This window comes from Schistocerca americana, chromosome 2 (genome assembly GCF_021461395.2).
Source record: "Schistocerca americana isolate TAMUIC-IGC-003095 chromosome 2, iqSchAmer2.1, whole genome shotgun sequence".
Lineage (NCBI taxonomy): Eukaryota > Metazoa > Arthropoda > Insecta > Orthoptera > Acrididae > Schistocerca > Schistocerca americana.
Window position 1 is genome coordinate 62,417,138 of NC_060120.1, and position 19,142 is coordinate 62,436,279.

The following is a 19,142-nucleotide window of genomic DNA, read 5'->3' on the forward strand; positions in this document are numbered from 1 at the left end:
TGTCTCAGACAGGTCAGGCTCATGGATCCTCAGCGTATACTGAATAAAGTGCTGTACGGAGTACTTCGAGAGGGTGTCAAGCCCGTAGGAAGACCGCACCTTCGGTTAAAGGATGTCTGCAAGAGAGATCTGACCAAGGCCAGTATCGATCCACGTCATTGGGAAATTACAGTTGGTGAGAAGATGTGCGCAATGGGGTTGAGCTTTCAGAGAACGAACGCTTGCAAGAAGACATCAGAAAGAGGGCAAGGTGGAAGGAGAGAGCGGCCTCTGTTGGAAGTCCTTCACATTTCAAGTGCCAAAACTGCGGTAGAGACTGCCACTCTCGAGTGGGACTTTTCAGCCGCAGCAGACGTTGCAGAGTCTCAACCAAGTAGGCTATACCATCGTCCATAGAGGATGCATGGATGCCATGATTGCTGCTGATTCATTTTCAGCCCCATGGTGCATCTCTGTGGCCCCACACGACTACCACCCGAAAATTCATAAATAAATTTGGCTCGAAGATGCACGAGGTTACAGCCACGTCACATTCCTCTGCTCGACAATACTGTAGGTCTGCTACGATGTACTGTACCCACACTCTTTTCTGATGTCTTCCTCCTGTAATGATCCTCTACTGAGCGCGCCACAGAACTTCATCTTACAAAGACTTTAGTGAAGAGGGATTGAGTTCAAAGTTCTGCTATGAATATTCTTTTGGACAGAATAGCGATGGCGGAATGAACTGGTGTAAACTAGCCGATTAATACTGCAGTTACTTATCCTCTCTCCTTCCTTGTTATTTACCTGGCCCTCGGCTTGATTAGTCAATTAATTTTTGTGCGAGAGAGTACAAGAGTGGACGACACGATTTGGGGCTGTTGTCTAAGCAATGTGGGAAATTTTGTCTGCTCATCAGCAGTGAATTATAAGGTACTGTATTGTGACTGCTCTCTGTTTTACGTTTGGTGTGTTCTGTGACAGAATTACACCTCGAATGTGGAATTTCGACTGAAGTTATACTTTGCATATGGTTGGTCGTGTCGGTTTGACTAGGCATCTGCAATTTCAACGTACTTCATCGCCCCCTTTGGAATAAACGGTGGACCATTACAGTGATTTAGATATCGTGCCTTCATTTTGCTGTATCCTCGAAGTGAACCGCTAGTATGTCGTTCCAGTTCATCTAATGCATGTCTCCCTTGATCGTATTGTAACGTGAACGTTTTATTATTGCCAATGAAAGGCTGTGGGCGATGGGGTTATTTGGCAGGCAAGTAAAGTCCATACGACAGCTTTATCTGAAATACAATATGTTTCATTTAGTAAAGTTCATCGAGGTGACAAAAGTCATCGAATACCTCCTGATATCACGTCGGAACTCCTTTCCCCCGGTGTAGTACAGCTACTCGACGTGACGTGGACTCAACAGGTCCTTGGAAGTCCCCAGCAGAAATGTTGAGCCATGCTGCATCTATCAGTCCACATCTTCCGGTGCACAATTTTGAGCACGAACTGTCATCTCGATTATGTCCCATAAATTTTCCATCGGATTGATGCCGGGGGATCTGGGTGGTCAAATCGTTCGTTCGAAATGTCCAGAACATTCTTCAAATCAATCGCGAACAATTGCGGTCCGGTGATATAACACATTTGACACACTGTAATCCATAAAAATTCAATCATTGTTTCGGTACAGGAAGTTCACGAATGGCTGGAAATGATCTCCAAACAGCCGAACATGATCATTTCCAGTCAATGATGAGTCCATTCCACATAAACATAGCCCACACCATAATGGAGCCATCATCAGCTTGCTACGTGCCTTGTTGACTAACTGGGTTTATGGCTTCGTGGGGCCTGCGCCACACTGCAACCCTACCAACAGCTCTTACCAGCTGAAAACGGAACTCATCTGTCCAGGCCATGGTTTTCCAGTCGTCTAGGGTGGAACCTATTTTCTCACGAGCCCAGGAGTAACGCTGCAGGCGATGTCGTGTTGTTAGCAAAGGCACTCGCGTCGATTGTCTGCTGCCATCTCCTCTTAATGCAAAGTTTCGCTGTACTGTCCTAAAGAACACTCTCGTCATACGACACACAGTGATTTCTGCGGTCATTTGGTCATTTCACACGGTGTTGCTTGTCTGTTAGCACTGACAGCTCTACTCAAACGCTGCTACATTCAGTCATTAAGTGAAAGCCGTCGACCACTGAGTTATCCTTGCTGAGAGGTAATGCCTGTAATTTGGTTTTGTAGGTACGCTCTTGACACTGAGGATCTAGGTATACTGATTTCCGTAACGAATTCTGAAATGGAATGTCCCGTGCTTCTACCTCCAACTACCATTCGGCGTTCGACTTCTGTTAATACCTGTCGTGCGGCCTTAATCGCGTCGGAAATCTTTTCTCTTGAATTACATGAGTGCAAATGACAGCTCCATCAATGCACCGCACTTTTATACCTTGTGTATGCGGCACTACCGCCATGTGTATATGTGTATATCGCTATACAGTGACTTTTTGCCACCTTACTGTACTAATTTAGGTGAATTTGCTTTATAAATTATTAACGCGTCATATCAGTTGTGGGTATCACAAGTGGCTTCTTGTGCTGGTTATTATTATGACTGTGTGCTTCTTAAAACGAGTCCTGTTGCCGATTCCATACGAGATTAATTTGGCTTTTTTTTTTTTTTTTTTTTTTTTTTTTTGAGGTTTCAGCGTTGCTCAGGGCGTGGCAAACGTAGTGCATGTGAAACTTCCTGGCAGATTAAAACTGTGTGCCCGACCGAGACTCGAACTCGGGACCTTTGCCTCCGCCGGCAAGTGCTCTACCGACTGAGCTAACCAAGCACGACTCACGCCCAGTCCTCACAGCTTTAATTCCGCCAGTACCTCGTCTCTTACCTTCCAAACTTCACAGAAGCTCTCCTGCGAACCTTGCAGAACTAGCACTCCTGGAAGAAAGGATATTGTGGAGACATGGCTTAGCCACAGCCTGGGGGATGTTTTTAGAATGAATTGCCCGAGAAAGGCAAAGGTCCCGAGTTCGTGTCTCGGTCCGACACACAGTTTTAATCTGCCAGGAAGTTTCATATCAGCGCACACTCCGCTGCAGGGTGAAAATTTCATTCTACTCCACAAGTAGTTTATTAAGGAACACATAAACAAACGCTTCTCCTTCGGGTAAGTTTTCACAAGAGCTGTTTGTGATAAACTTTGGTAATCACTTGTTTGATACAATTTTGGGGTTAGACAGATCCTACAAATGTCAAAGTTAAACTTCACTTTAGGGTCGAAGATGGCAATACGAAAGTCTCACGAAGATCTGGCGAATAGATTCCACTTCCTGGCGATGTCTGGAATAGCCATTGTCAGCTTCACCCTGCAGCGGGTACTGGAGGTAGTACGGGCAAGGATTCTGATGGTTTCCTTAACCAGAGCCCGGACTCAAAGGATGTAACTGCCCTGTAGTAACTCGACGCCGGCCTAAATGCTCTGGTAGCGTCAAGATACTTCTGCAGCTGTTTGCGGCCACATGACCTGATGGAACCAAGCAGCCCTGCAAGGTCAACGTCATCTGGTGGCGCGGGCGTGAGAGGTCGTCTGTATATATATATATATATATATATATATATATATATATATATATATATATATATATGTGTGTGTGTGTGTGTGTGTATATATGTGTGCCCCTGCGGCCTCGCCGGGTAGATCACTCACACCACATTCCTGTGAGAATGGTTGTTTGGAGAGAGGGCGAATGATCCATACAAACCATCAAACACATTACCGCTAGGTGTAAGTAAGGTCATTTACATATCAGCTGTGACAGAGTAACAGATTCTTTGTGATTGCGTAGGCTTTTCCGGCGTAATAAGTCTTGAAAGTCTCAGCGAGACTCATCAGCAGAAGCAGCATTTTCTGAAGATGGCGACCAGTTGGATCACCGAAATATCGAGTCAAGTTGATTTTAGTATCCGGCAGCAAACCCGAAGTGACTTTCAAAACAGATTCTTTGTAACGTCACTAGTCTTGCTTCTTTGCGTCACGTTAATGCGTCAATAATGTGCAATGCATTAATCTTGTATCCTGACTAGGATTTTCTCTCTTCTGCGGACAGAAAAATTTCTGAATAACAAAACATGACCTGACCTCTAGTAATAATTTGATTTTCCTTGAAATATGTACATTTCTCAGAGACAAATCCGGACGTTACATTCCTAAGAGAAAAATGTCGCTGACAAATTAACAATAAGTACTATGTCCATTGCTTACCACGGAAACACCAATACCAGAAAGGACAGTAAAAGCGAAATATTACTTATTGTGTATACAATATAGTAATAAGAACAAATTATTAAATTTTTACCTGATTTGGTTCTTCACAGAACGGAAAATTTAGTACACAGTGGTGTCACTTGAGGCTGCGCAACAAACTGAGATGAGTTTAGGTGACAGGTATAGGTTGTTCCATAATTTCGTAGCGTTTTTCCGTAAGTTCTATAAACACAACATATACACATAACAGAGACTTTTGTCATCAGTAATATATTTTCCTTCTCTATTTATGTCTGCTAACGTTGGGTAACTTTTTGTCTCCATGACTATAGAAATCAAATGGTTTTGAGGCGAATAACTAGTCGAGCAATGTTAGGAGTTCCAGAATGAGATTTTCACTCTGCAGCGGAGTGTGCGCTGATATGAAACTTCCTGGCAGATTAAAACTGTGTGCCCGACCGGGACTCGAACTCGAGACCTTTGCCTTTCGCGGGTAAGTGCTCTACCAACTGAGCTACCGAAGCACGACTCACGCCCGGTACTCACAGCGTTACTTCTGCCAGTACCTCGTCTCCTACCTTCCAAACTTTACAGAAGCTCTCCTGCGAACCTTGCAGAACTAACACTCCTGAAAGATAGGATATTGCGGAGACATGGCTTAGCCACAGCCTGGGGGATGTTTCCAGAATGAGATTTTCACTCTGCAGCGGAGTGTGCGCTGATATGAAACTTCTTGGCAGATTAAAAGTGTGTTCCCGACCGAGACTCGAACTCGGGACCTTTGCCTTTCGCCAGCAAGTGCTCTACCAACTGAGCTACCGAAGCACGACTCACGCCCGGTACTCACAGCGTTACTTCTGCCAGTACCTCGTCTCCTACCTTCCAAACTTTACAGAAGCTCTCCTGCGAACCTTGCAGAACTAGCACTCCTGAAAGAAAGGATATTGCGGAGACATGGCTTAGCCACAGCCTGGGGGATGTTTCCAGAATGAGATTTTCACTCTGCAGCGGAGTGTGCGCTGATATGAAACTTCCTGGCAGATTAAAACTGTGTGCCCGACCGAGACTCGAACTCGGGACCTTTGCCTTTCGCGGGCAAGTGCTCTACCAACTGAGCTACCGAAGCACGACTCACGCCCGTGAGTTCATTTTCATCCGCATACGAAGGTCTTTAAAGGTTGTCCGATACAGAGCGAAAAACTTGAAAATCTGACGGCGCCAGATCTGGTGAATAAAGTGGCCGCGGAATGACCTCCGAACCCAACTCCTCTATAGCGCTTTTTGTCAGTTTATCGGAATGCGAGTGACGTTATCGTGGAGTAGGATCACTTCAAACAGCCTTCTTGGTCGTTCCTCTTGGACTGCGTCTGCAAGACGTCTCAACTATTGAGTAATTATTAGCAGTGATGGTTACACCTCGGTAAAGCAATTCGTGCTACATCACACCGTCGGTGTCTCACCAGATGCATAACATTATCTTTTGTGGACGTGCGCAGGTCTTTGTACATGGATTTGCTACTTTGTTTGCGCTTGACCATAAAGACACCGTTTCTCGTCACCAGTAATGATATAGGACAGGAATGGTCGGTGTTGTTCACGAACAAACTGATGACGAACAAGCAGAGATGCACTTATGTCCACCTGTTGACTTTCGTGATTTTGGTCTAGGACATTTGGAACCCATACAGCCGATTTTTGAACTTTGCCCTTTGCACGACAGTGGTATGATCTCTGTTCATCACATCTTTCATCTTTGGAGTACAATGACACAGATCTTTGTGGATTAATCTGTTCAAACGATCATGAAACCCCAGCATGGATCGCTGTGGATTAATTTGTTTAAACTGTCATGAAACCCCGAAGGTCTTCCTGAACGTAGAGAGTTACTAATGTCAAAACAACACTCCTTAAAACGAGAAAATTATTTTCTTGACGAGGTCCATCCAGTGGCATTATTGCCATACAAGGTGTAAATGTTTCTGGCTACCTCCACTGCTGGCCCTCCTCTACTGGACTCAAACTGAAGAATATGGCGAAAATGTTCCGATTTCTTCATTTGGCACTCCATCTTCTAGCGTCCACAGCTCCACTCACTATCTCTAAATGGCAAAAATGACACTATGTAAAGTCAAACAGCAGCACTGAACTATAAACGAAAGATTAAAATCGATAAATAAACATGTAGTAACCAGAATAGCAACATGCAAAAGCAAAACCCTACGAACTCTTGCACCAACCTAACAATTAGGTCATTCCATGCAGCCATAACACTATGCCAGATTTCATCGATCCTAGTATCTGGCGTGTGGTGGCGTGCCGGTCTGTCCGCAGTGCGTGATCATATTTTTTCAGTCGGAGACGTATCTGTAGAGCTTGATGGACAGGGCAACAGTCGAACATCTTCTGTATCGAGATAGGTCAGAACAGCATGGGCGACATGCAGGCTTGCGTTATTCTTGTGAAAGATACCTCCTCGAAGACAGCGCACAATCGTCTTCCACAAACGTCAGAAATGCAAGGGTTGCTGCCCAAGTTACCAGCTAAGTGATCCGGTGGTGATCGTGTTTCGTTTACCAAATATCACCCAATACCATGAGGTCACATACTGTGCCTGTACGACGAATGTGGATTGAAATCTGGCAATGTGCATTATCGTCGAAGTTTGCACTTACGGATAAGCCCATTACGATGTTATACTCAACAAACGAACTCTTCTGAGAAGACCACCTCTTGTTGTGGGGGTCCTACAGCTGTCGTCACATCCCGCATTTCTGTCACCAAATGCCTCGATCTCACTATTCTTCCTCACCCTCTTCTCCCGCATTCTCTTCCATCCCCCTTTTCCCCATCGCTTCTTGCATACCGCTTATCCACACTTTCGTGGTGTTCCTCTTCTTCTTCTTCTTCTTCTTCCAAGTATTTGTCATGAAAGTACTCCCTTGGGCCATCTGTCTTCATTGATTCCTTTGATAAGTCGTCACCATCCTAAATGACTTTCTTCTGTCCTATCCGTAATACTGCAATGAGTCTGAGAGCTTTGTCTTATTTCTTAATTTGTTAGGTAGTCAGATCGAAAAATTCTTCTCCCGCTCTTCTCAGAAGGTCCATTTCTAAAGCTCTTAGTCGCTTCTAATTTATTTATGCTGGTTCCCAGCACACACTCATGGCTTTTTGTTGGCTCCAGGCCAGATTTGTACAAATGGATTTTATCCATTGCACACATTTTTGAGGACCAAAGACCAGGATTTAATTTCTCTATATCGCCCGCTCCCTGCCTGATTCTTTGTTGGATACCTCTGTCACGTCTTCCCTCACGTGACAGGACCCTACTCCGGCATTGTTTTCACACTTCTATGCGATGTCCACCAATTTCCAGGTTACTTGTCTCACCTCGTCAATATAGATATCCCGTCTTCTCGAAATTAGTTTCGAAACCCCACTTTTCATACGCTTCCAACAACTTCCTAAGCATGGAAGATGTATCCTTTTCATTGTTTGCACCGACGACCTCATCATCAGCCTCGGAAAGTATGTACGAACACTGGTTCCCTACTTCAGCCACCATTCATAAACACATCCTACACAATAGATCCATTGTCATCTCTACATATATCCTAAAGAATGTGGGAGATAGACAGCATCCTAATATCAGTCCTTTAGTTACTCTAAAAGCGTCTCTAGAAATTTCTCTTCCCACATTACGACACATTATAGAGGTTTATGATACTTCTCATATACATTTTTAGCATTCCTCTGATCACACCACCGCGATCAATATCTTTAATGGGACTATGTCGTATGCTTTCCCAAGATTTATGAAGATCAAACAACTGCTTCGATTCTCTATTATCTACCTTAGGATTAAGGTGTTACCTACACATGACCCGCCTCTTTCTAAGCAACTTGGTTCTTTCGTTTCAGTTACAATCTTCTCCATTCCTGATTTTAAAATTCTTTCATACAGCCTGCTTGTGGAACTTGTGACACTTACGCCACGATAATTGCTACAAATTTTGTAGTTCCTTTATTATGTCTGTGGCTTAGGTTCGCTAAGTTCCACTCTGTTGAAATTTACTTCTAATGCCACGTAAATTTATTAAATAACTTACTTAGACATTCATACAGAATTCTTAGGCCGTACCTGATTCCAGGCCCTGGTGATTTCCCAGTTTTCATTTGTATAGCCACCTTCTATATCTCTTCCGTAGTTATTTGCTCTACCTCTTCATCGTCCCGATTTTCCCATATCTCCCCCTTTGTTTCCTTGTGCTCTGTCCTTTCTTCTGTTAGGAGTTTCAAACGCTTCGCTCAGTATACCGGACATAATCATCAAATTTGGCCTTTTTCTTTCAGCTTTTCTCAGCCCTGCAACAATTTTCCAAGCTGCCGCCACTGTCGTGCCTCTGTGCGTCGATCGAATTCCTCTCAGTTATCCTCCCACATTTCGTTTTTCCTTTTGCAGATATCCATTTTACTTCCCTATTCATTGTAACAAACAGGGCTTTACCGTGTTTGTCTTTGGTTCTCAGCCACTTATTTTTTAGGTTTAGTTTTCATTTTGTGCTTTCAATACATCAATCTGGAGGACACTTCCTTCCTTATTCTTAGTGTCCTAGTGCTTCAAATGCAGCTTCATTTGTGCAATTTTATAATTCATTGGTATATATGGTCCAACTTTTTTTGTCTAAAAGCTTCACTTCGACAATCGTAATTTATTGTTTCAAGCTTTCGTTGTTTCTCGTAGTGTACATTATCCTCGTGGGAGTATTTGCTGCTTTAATTTGTATTTAGCCTTTTCGATGTTGCTATCATCTTTGCAGCTAACAGGAAGTGGTTTGAGCCACATTTTGCATCCCAGTAGGGCCTAACGTTATTTGCTGAACTTTTATTTTGAATAATATAACCTAATATTTCAGCAAGGAATCCCATAAATCCATCAGGATCTAGTTGCGAGGAAAGAAACAATTTAACATCTCCAAATCGTACACATATCAGCTAACCGTTCTCCAGTGTCTTTTACTGTGTCAGCTCGATATCTTCCCATACTCCACTACATTTGTCCACCCCCAGTTTTCCATTAACGTTTCCCAATAAAATTTTTGCTCTGCGTACGTTTAAGATATCTAACACACTTGTTAATTTTTCATGCAACTCGTCTTTGACTTTGCTGTCAGTGTCATTAATAGTTGCATAAGCCCCAACAATGTTAACTTCGTGGTCATATTTTGAGATTTTTGCATCATTATCCTCCCATTAATTTCCTGTGCTTTTTACGGTAGCTATTGAAATACCTCTCTTGCCCTTTCCTCCTTTTTACCCCCATCGTAAAAACGAATATAATCTGATATTTTTTCATTTGCCTTTCTTTTGACCTTTGTTTTACTGAGGACACCCACATCTACCTCGATCCTTCCTACTTCCTGGAATAGTTCTCTTTTCTTTTTACCGAAAACTTGTACATCCTACGTTGTTATTAACATAGCGCTTTCCGTAGTCATAATTATCCAGCCTCGAGCCGAGGACACATGCTGGGGAGCAGGCCCAACTATTCAACCCTCACCGTGGGGGACCGGGCAATATTTCGGGTTGCTATTTCCTGGCAGATCGCCTTCCCAGGACTTTGAGCTCCACCCACCCTTCGCACATCAGGATTGAATAGAGGAAAGACGGGACGTTGTGAAATACTCTTCGTCTGGTTTCTCAGCAGAGATCTGGCCGCTTGGGATACACTGCCAGCAGCTACGCTGCCGCCGGTATAGCCATAAATTTCACCGAAACACACAAATCCTTTAGTCCTCGCTTACAGTGCTACGATAAGGCGGTGTCACCTGGGAGCGATCTGAGGAGAGTACATGCTGAAATTCCAGTGTCCAGTGTTGTCATTTGGCTACACCAATGTCGGTGAGTCCTTCTCTACTGCTGCATCTTTGGAGGCCACAAAAATAATCGCTATTCTATAAATCCGTGTGGGTACTTCTCTTGCTGCACGTAAAGGTATTTCCTCATGTGACGTGACGTTGCTGTAGGATCCTGCAGATGCGAGAGAATAGGTTGACTGTTCTCTAGCGCTAGTCGTAAGAACCCGACAAGATCCTGCATGGCGTTGATGATGGTCCATCTGAAGATATAGTTCCCATGTTACGTGACAATCATGAGATTCCGACCAACGCGGGCAGCAGTATTATGCAGCTGTCGAATTCCGTATTCTCCTTCTCCACCTACAACACGGCATACCACGATCTACTGTCGGACAACTCTTACTCCAGATTGTTTTCTGTATAAGAAACCTGCTGCGTAATTTCGTAAATTTTCCTGTGTCCGGAGGAATGACGGCTTTATTTCTGTCCGCTTTGTGTGGTGGTGCTGAAACTCTAATGATTTGCGTATCCGAGCCCTTCATGCCAGACTGACATTTGTCCCTTGGCTCCTTCATACTGTTGCAATTTCAGTGGCCGGAGTGTAAGAACGAATCGCCGATAATGCGTTGACTGTAAAGCCTTAAGTGGTCTAGACTCACGGCCAAAATACGGGAGACTATTTTATTGGAGAGAGTACGCGGATACCCGCTAACCTTCTGGTCGTTCCTGTCCACTTACAAACATTCACCATCACAGTTACGGGTTCACTCATCCTGCAATAGAAAAACAAAGTACAATTACACAGTTAAACAGAGCTATATTTCAGCTACAATCTGTCATTTTGTCAATTACTCGCCAGCATTTGTTGTGCATTTTAGGCAAGGATCATCAAGATCCTTTAAGCTTTACACACGGCATTATATACTAGTTTTGTGATGAAGCGCCCATAATTTCGTTAATGGTCATAGTGATTGTGATATTTTGTGTTTAAATACGACACCACACTAAATTTGAAAAGTTTGCAATGAAAAGCAGGGCTCACTAGGATTTTGCATTCGGTGCATATTACTTCACATGTTGTTACTGATGAAGTTTGACTAACATATTGAATTTTGCTGTAGACTTGATGGAAGTCTCTATCTGTCACCAATCACTTTGCTTGTCCTCAGCTGCTGATTTAATAAGCATAACACACCACTGTTTCAGGCTTGTTTCGAAAATGCGTCCGCACAACATGTTAATGGGTTCACATTTTGTAAACTCTGCTGTGTTTCAGCAAAAGAACCATATTTTTAAATGCAAACAAGAGAAATGTGGTTTTACTCAAAATCCATCACTCACGACACTTCTCTGAAGGTTACAATTCTTTAACCAGTCAGGCGAAAATCAATCGCTGCGTTTTTTGTATTTGCAGCACAATTACTTTTAGATAGTGGCCAAAGTAGAGGTGATATTAGTTTTTGGATGGACTCGATACAAATGTAGCCGTTGAGGGCCTACAGTAAGTCCTTACAGCAAATATGAGTGTAGGTTTCAGCGCTCGACATTTCCCCTACAGTGCGTTGACCACTTGCCCACAACCATTGCCATTACCACTCTCCGCAAGTTTGCCCGAGCGACTGTACATTTATAGACAACGTTACTTTGCACGCAAGCAACTTAATCAGGGAAAGTTACCAGAAAAAAAACATCAAAATGTGAACATTAATTATAAGCGTTGTAACTGAGGTAGAGGCACACGATACAAGTCGCTTTCGTCAGCCCATTATAAAGTCAGACGCACTGGGAATTTGCAAATAAAAAGCGACGCAGTCATGTCCCATCTGCAAGCAAACAGCCCAAAACAAACGCCATATATAGAGGCTCTCAGACGTCAAACAAGGAGCGGTACGAGTTCGAGAGTTGTAGCAAACGGAAGAGATGCAGTGACAGCAGCCTCGGATGAGCCAGATTATACCTTACGTAACTAAACTTTAACATCGTAGCGGGTGATGGTGCCTCGGATGAGCCAGATTATACCTTACGTAACTAAACTTCTACTCTAACATCGTAGTGGGTGATGGTGCACTCGTTCTATTAATTACCACGATTACTAGCAGCAGTGCGGGAGGGTAGAACTACGGCATTCGGGAAAATTGCGGCTGTGGTGCGTTGAGCGTGAGGAGAACTCTGCCGTCGAAACTAAGCACTTAGCGCAGAACTGGTGAACACTTGGGCCGTGGCTGCGCCGTCCTCATACTTAGCGCAAGGTAAACACCGCCCACTACCTGGGCGTGCAGCCTAAGCCGCAGCGGGAGTAAGCCGCGCCGACCCGCGCCTGCTGCCTGTGTCTCGGTTAAGCGGAGCAGCGACTCAGATAGCTATCTCTGCTCACAGCCACCATCCTCGTGGAGAGTTCCTCTGCAAAATAACTAACTCAACCATACAACAACTCTAACAGCTTGTTGCAGTCGTTAGGACGCATTGGGTAAATTAGGTATCTCATGTCACCCTGGTGCTTTGGTAGAACAAACTCTTGAATAAAGTTTCAATACGTAGAGGTCTGTGCGGATATCCGAAGTGATTTTGCTTTTAGAAGCCTGTACTGATATGGATATCTGTTGTTCTATCTACACATATTCGCAGTAATAATTAGTTTGTGTCTAAGAACTGACAGACTATTTCAGTATCACATTTCCGTCAGTTTGTCATTGTTTAAAAATGGCTCTGAGCACTATGGGACTTAACAGCTGTGATCATCAGTCCCCTAGAACTTAGAACTACTTAAACCTAAGGACATCACACACATCCATGCCCGAGGCAGGATTCGAACCTGCGACCGTAGCAGTCACGCGGTTCCGGACTGCGCACCTAGAACCGCGAGACCACCGCGGCCGGCTGTCATTGTTTAAGTCACTATTATTAACCAATATGAATGGATTACTACAACACTGACTTGAAAGCACATTATCCTGGAGACGGCAGATGCGTAGTTGCTATATGCGTGGGTTAAAGATAGAAACATGGCGATGCTCCTAATCTATCACACAATTACACTTACACCCCGATTCTATAGTACCACCAGCTGCATAGGACTTCAGTCATTTCTGTTTTATTTTTATCGGCAGAGGGAACTTTCGTAATTACTGAAATCTGCCACGAAGCAACATTCAGTTCTTTGGTGTCTTCACTTCGTGGTCTGACTCCTGTTTGTGTATCGTGTACGACATGAACAAAATCACTGATGTTAGAAACAGTTCAATTTAAAATATACACAGTTACCTGTTGCAACACTACATCCATTGAGAAGTGTCGCACCTTAACATGAATTAACACTATGATGAATATATTAATACATAGTCTGATAAACAAACTATATGGCTAATATTAACACTGTGCAACATGCACTGCATCGACTCCTCGAGAATCAGTGCGAGCACTAAATCCACATCCTTACACTTGCCCTGTAGTCATTCTTGTTTAGTCATTTTGTGCTTTTGTCAGCATCATTTTTTAGGCGTTTGTGTTCACTTTCGCCTGCTTCGTTGGCTGCATTTGTATATTTTCTCCTCTGATCAGTCAAATTCAATATCTGCTGTGACATCTAAGCATTTCTATTAGACTTTGTCTTTTTACCTATTCGATCCTCTGCTGTCTTCACTATTTCATCTCTCAAAGCCAGAAATATGTCTTCTACTTCATTGATTTCAGAGAATCGTTGTCTAATGCTCCCTCTTGAAACGCTCAACATTTTCTTCTGTTTTAGTATCATATAATCAGTCTAAAACTACCAGTGTCTCCAGGTCTCTTCAGTGTGTATGACCTTCTTTCATGATTCTTAAACCATGTGTTACCGATGCTTAAGTTATGTTCTGCGCAAGATTCTGTCAGGAGGCTTTCCCCCCATCCATATTCACCAGCTGTTTTTCTTCTCTTGCTCTTCCTATTATCGAATTCCATTCCCCAACAACAATTAAATTTTTATCTCCCTGACCTATCTCAATAATTTCTTTTCTCTCATTATAAAGAAATATATACATTCATTCAATATCTGCATCATCAGCGGAGCTAGTTGCCATATAAACTTACACTTCTGTGGTGAGTGTTGTTTTCGTGGCTGTCTTGGCTACGATAATGCGTTGACTATGCGGTTTGTAGTAGCTAACAGCAATTCCCTTTTCTTTTCTTATTCAACATTAGAGCTACTTCTGAATTACCCCATTTGATTTTCCATTTGTAACCCTGCGCTCAGCTGACCAGATATCCTGTTCGTACTTCACTTATCCCAACTATATCTAACTTCAAACTATCCATTTCCCTTTCCAAATTTTCTAGCCTATCTGCCTGGCTAAAGGATCTAATATTTCATTCTCAGACCCGTAGGACGCCAGTATTGCTTCTCCTGATGACGACATCTTCCTGTGTACTCTCACCCGGAGATTCGAATATGGGACTATTTTAGTTCCGGAATATTTTACACAGTAAAATGCCATCATCATTTAATCGTATAGTAAAGCTGCATTCTATCGGAATAAATAACGACTGTAGCATCCCCTCGCTTTCGGACGTTCACAGTACCAGCACAGCAAGGTCATGTTGTCCGACGTTATAAAGCCAGATCAGTAAATCACCCAGTCTGCTGCCCCCGCAACTACTGAAACGGCTCAGAACCCCGCTTCGGAAGCCATAGGTTTGTCTGGCCTGTCAGCAGAACCCCTCCGTTATGGTTGTACCTACGGTACAGTTATTTGTATCATCGAGGCACGCAAGCCATCTCACCACGGTAATGTCCGTGGATCTCGTGAGTGGAGGCGTCCTGATTACTCAACGTTATGTACGTACTCATATACACTTAACTACTTAAAATACACTTTTCATTTATATACAAATGCATGCAACTAACTAAATATCTTAAATTCAGTATGGTTTACGATATCATTTAGCGTACTTATTTTGTCACAAAGAGTATTATGACTTTTTGTCAATGGCTGTTGAGGTAGGTGCGAGTACTATAATGTAATGGTATACAGAAAACTTTTCTTTACACGCTATTTCTTAGGTAGGACTAGAATTTCCAATTTTGAACAAATTTATGTGTCAGGTTACCTTCCATTCAGAAGGCTGTTGCACTCAGCGACTGTTATATTGAAGTGTAAATAACAGATTTCAGCAATCAGTCGTCCATTTTAATTTTTCTTACTGGCAGATCTAGATTTCAGCTAGAAACTAGCCATTCTCATTGCTAAGAATACAAGAGGTACATAGATGATGTCATAGTTGCAATTAATGGCTTAACTCATATGGTTTGTATATTACACACCACTATCATTTTTGATCAATGCATGTAATGCCTGTTGGTAGGGCTTCCCCCACAGTTCATTGAATACTACCGGTTGGGGAAGGCGGGCTGTTTTGAGAACACATCGGTTGGTTACATGGCGCCATCTGTGTAAACTACGTATATATCTCAAGGCAAGTAAACCACTTCAAATTTAATTACACAAAATGAAACATAAGTAAAAACCTTAAATTGTCGTCCGACTTATTTCATATTTATCATCAAGTAATAAAATTTCCATGTTCACTCCTTCTGAGATCGTTATTATTATTAAAACATTTAAATTACATCAGATGGATGAGGCTTTTTAAACTTTTTAAAACATTTTTTAAAATTTATGAAATACTAAAAGACACATGCTGTATACACCCATAGTTGATATGGCTTAAATATATTTATTTTTATATTATATCTCCCTTTATTAAAACATAATAGGTATATTGTTCATCATATTTACTAAATAGTTCATAGATGGCGCCAAACATCAGTCAGATGCATGGTTATTACAATTTGGCTATTCCGCTATAGATACAGAAGGTGCTAACCTCTTTCTCCCTTAAAGCCGATTTTCCCTGTTAATGTAAAACAACCAGTATATTGAATTGCTGTTAACAATACCGTTTATGCATCTGACCTAACATATCATGGAAGAAGTTCTGTTTATATGTAGTTCACATAGGTGGCGCCATGTAACTAACCGATGTGTTCTCCATACAGCCCACCTTCCGCAAACAATAGTGTTCAATGAACTGTGGGTGAAGCCCGACCAACAGGCATTACAAGAATTTATCAAAAATGATAGTTTTACGTAATATACAAACCATATGAGTTAAGCCATAGATGCAACTTTTTTTGACATCATCTAACTATCTACCTCTTGTATTCTTAGCATTGAGAATAGCTGGGTTCTAGCTGAAATCTAGATCTGCCAATAAAATTTAAAATGGACGACTGATAGCTGAAATTTATTATTTGCAAGTTTAATTTATGTATGTTGGCAGTCATTAAATTTATGATGTACTATTATTGTTATAATGGATAAAACCTTATTAGACTCGGTTTATCAGACTGGGTGAAATTAATCAGCATGTTAGACATGATCTGATTAGTTACTTCTTCGAATAGCGGAACACCATATTGTGCCCACAATGAATGAGAACAAAATCTCACCCTAGGTATCTGTCTGTTCCACGTACAAGAAAATGATCTGTACTGCCTCTAAACCAGTGATAAATATCACTATAACACTAGGGATATTTGTGGGGGTTAGTGTTGTGGTTTACTTAAGTATGAGCCCACAGATGTAGTTACACATTATGTAAATTAATGCCTGTTTATTACTTCTTCACATAGCGTTTTTAGAGTTAAATCTGCGTCGAATTTTGGAATTTCGCATCGTGGGTGTTGTCACGTCCTGAATGCAGATACCAGTCAAACAACAGATGGGAATTTCTGTAGCTACTTCATGCACACCACTTTCTATCTTCGGTTTTGTATCTTAATTTTTTACTTATGTTTCATTTTTGTAGATGATGTTGTGTTTCAGCATTTCGGCTTCTTTCTTTTCAGTTTACTGGTACGGGATGTCATAGAATTTTAAATCACTGACAGTTATCCTCATGCTCACCTCAGTTAGCCAGGCTTTATCTGGTTTTTTATTGATAAGAGTGTGCCCAGAAGAGCACAGTACTAAAGCTGGAATCTGCTAATTCTTACTCTACGTTCTCTACTGACGATCGTTACAGATAAATGTTGGCAGGCTCTACACTCCCAGGATGATACTGATTAGTTATGAAAGCAGGTGACGAAGTACTTGCTACACATCTTGTAATACAGCTGATGGACTAAAGCGTTGCTTCTCTTCTATCTAGTAATAAAATTTTATTATCCTTAGTGCTATGCCATAGTCTGATAAAATATTAACAAAACTTCCCTTTTTTTCTGTAAATTGCTGTATTGTACACAACTGAGAAGTCATCAACTGAAACTATATGCCATGTATGTAATTCCATGAAGCGTATTAAGCGCTTTTACAACTCTAACGAGAAAATGTAGTTAGGGTGGATGTTTCACTAGACAAAAATTAAAGGTCATTAGATAGAATTCGTTCTTTATTGGGATAACAATAAAACACAAATCGATGTGGATTGAAAGCCGCAGATTCGACTCGTACAGGGGGCAAGACAAAAATTCACAGTCCTGGTCACATTTTGCTTTATTTAAAGAGATTACTGGTTTTAGATTTACAACCATTGTGATATCTTAAAAATAACAGAACAGCGACCTATGGGTTCAGTGGTCGTAAACACAGTCAATGTACTGCATGTCACTGCTGTTCGTAAGAGCTGATGATGCCTGTAAAACTGAAACGAGTAGTTTATTTGAATACACACAATGCATCCAAGACGATGAGTTCTTCGTTTAGCAACCACGGCTCCTATAAGATCCAAGTGATCTCACTTCACAATAAAAACGTTAAATACCGTAGATACGTAGATGAATCAACAATTCTTCTCACAGCTTTAAAGAACGAACAGAGTTTCTCTCTCAATATAAAAGAAAAGAACAATATACACCATAGTTGAGTATAGCCACACATTGCCCTTTTTCTGACAGTTGCTGGGAGTTATTCAGACAGAGCTCGAGAGACAATTGTTTTTGTGTTACAGGTGACGCCGAACCCGTCCAGACGATTCAGTCCGCGCACATCTCGACTGTACAACGAGAGCGAAGGCTACGCGGATCGTCACACCTCTGCCTGGTGAGTACCACGTATGACTGTCTTTAGCTGCTCTTTGTGGTCTAGCAATTTATTCAGAACATTATCCTGCGTTTACTGGGAGGATGGTCATAGAGTAATTCAACACCAAATAGCAAACGTAATCATCACTTACGGATTCGGCCTCAGGCCTGTTCCACTGCTGCTCACAAGCCAGTACGAGGTGCAATGAATGGCCGTAGGATATGGCTCAGCGTGTCGTCAAACCTTCCAACCATTATTGCCCGAACATTAATCCTTATCCTACCATAGTTCTTTATTCAAGCAGCTCTTCATTTGGCCTCACAAAACATAGTGAATTATGTAATATACGTTGGACAAAATCTGAGAAGGTAACGGAAATCGAACCTGGTCCTCCCGCATCAAAGGCAGCGATGCTGAATATACGTCTACGCATCTGATCTGATACCAAATAGTTTTACGAGTATGAATCTGTCACGTAGGACGAGAACTTCTGTGGCAATTCCGTATGGGAAAGGTCATAGTAACAATCGCACGTCGCCTGTCCTGGCTGTGGAATGTGGTATATTCTCAGAGGCAGAGATAAGTTCATGATACCTGTGATATGTACACTATGAGTAATGAAACCAGCTAATTGCTGAATTACTAGGAAGAAGTAGCAATACCACTGAAATGCTTTGAAAAATGATAGGGACGAGAGATGCTTGAAGATGTGTTTGTTCTCTTCAGCTATGAAACACTTTCAATAACAACTAACGGAAAACTCTAGAAGTTTCGTCTCAGTTGATGCCAGGCATTTCGCACTGACCCACGGTTCTTTACGCAACTCCAAGTATGCACGTTACATGCTGAGCTTGAACAACCATTCACTATTAAATTGTATCTTTCAGTCTGAACTCCACCCTAACACCTTCATATTTTAAAGCTATCTCAACCTCTTAAGACTTTATACTATTCGTAG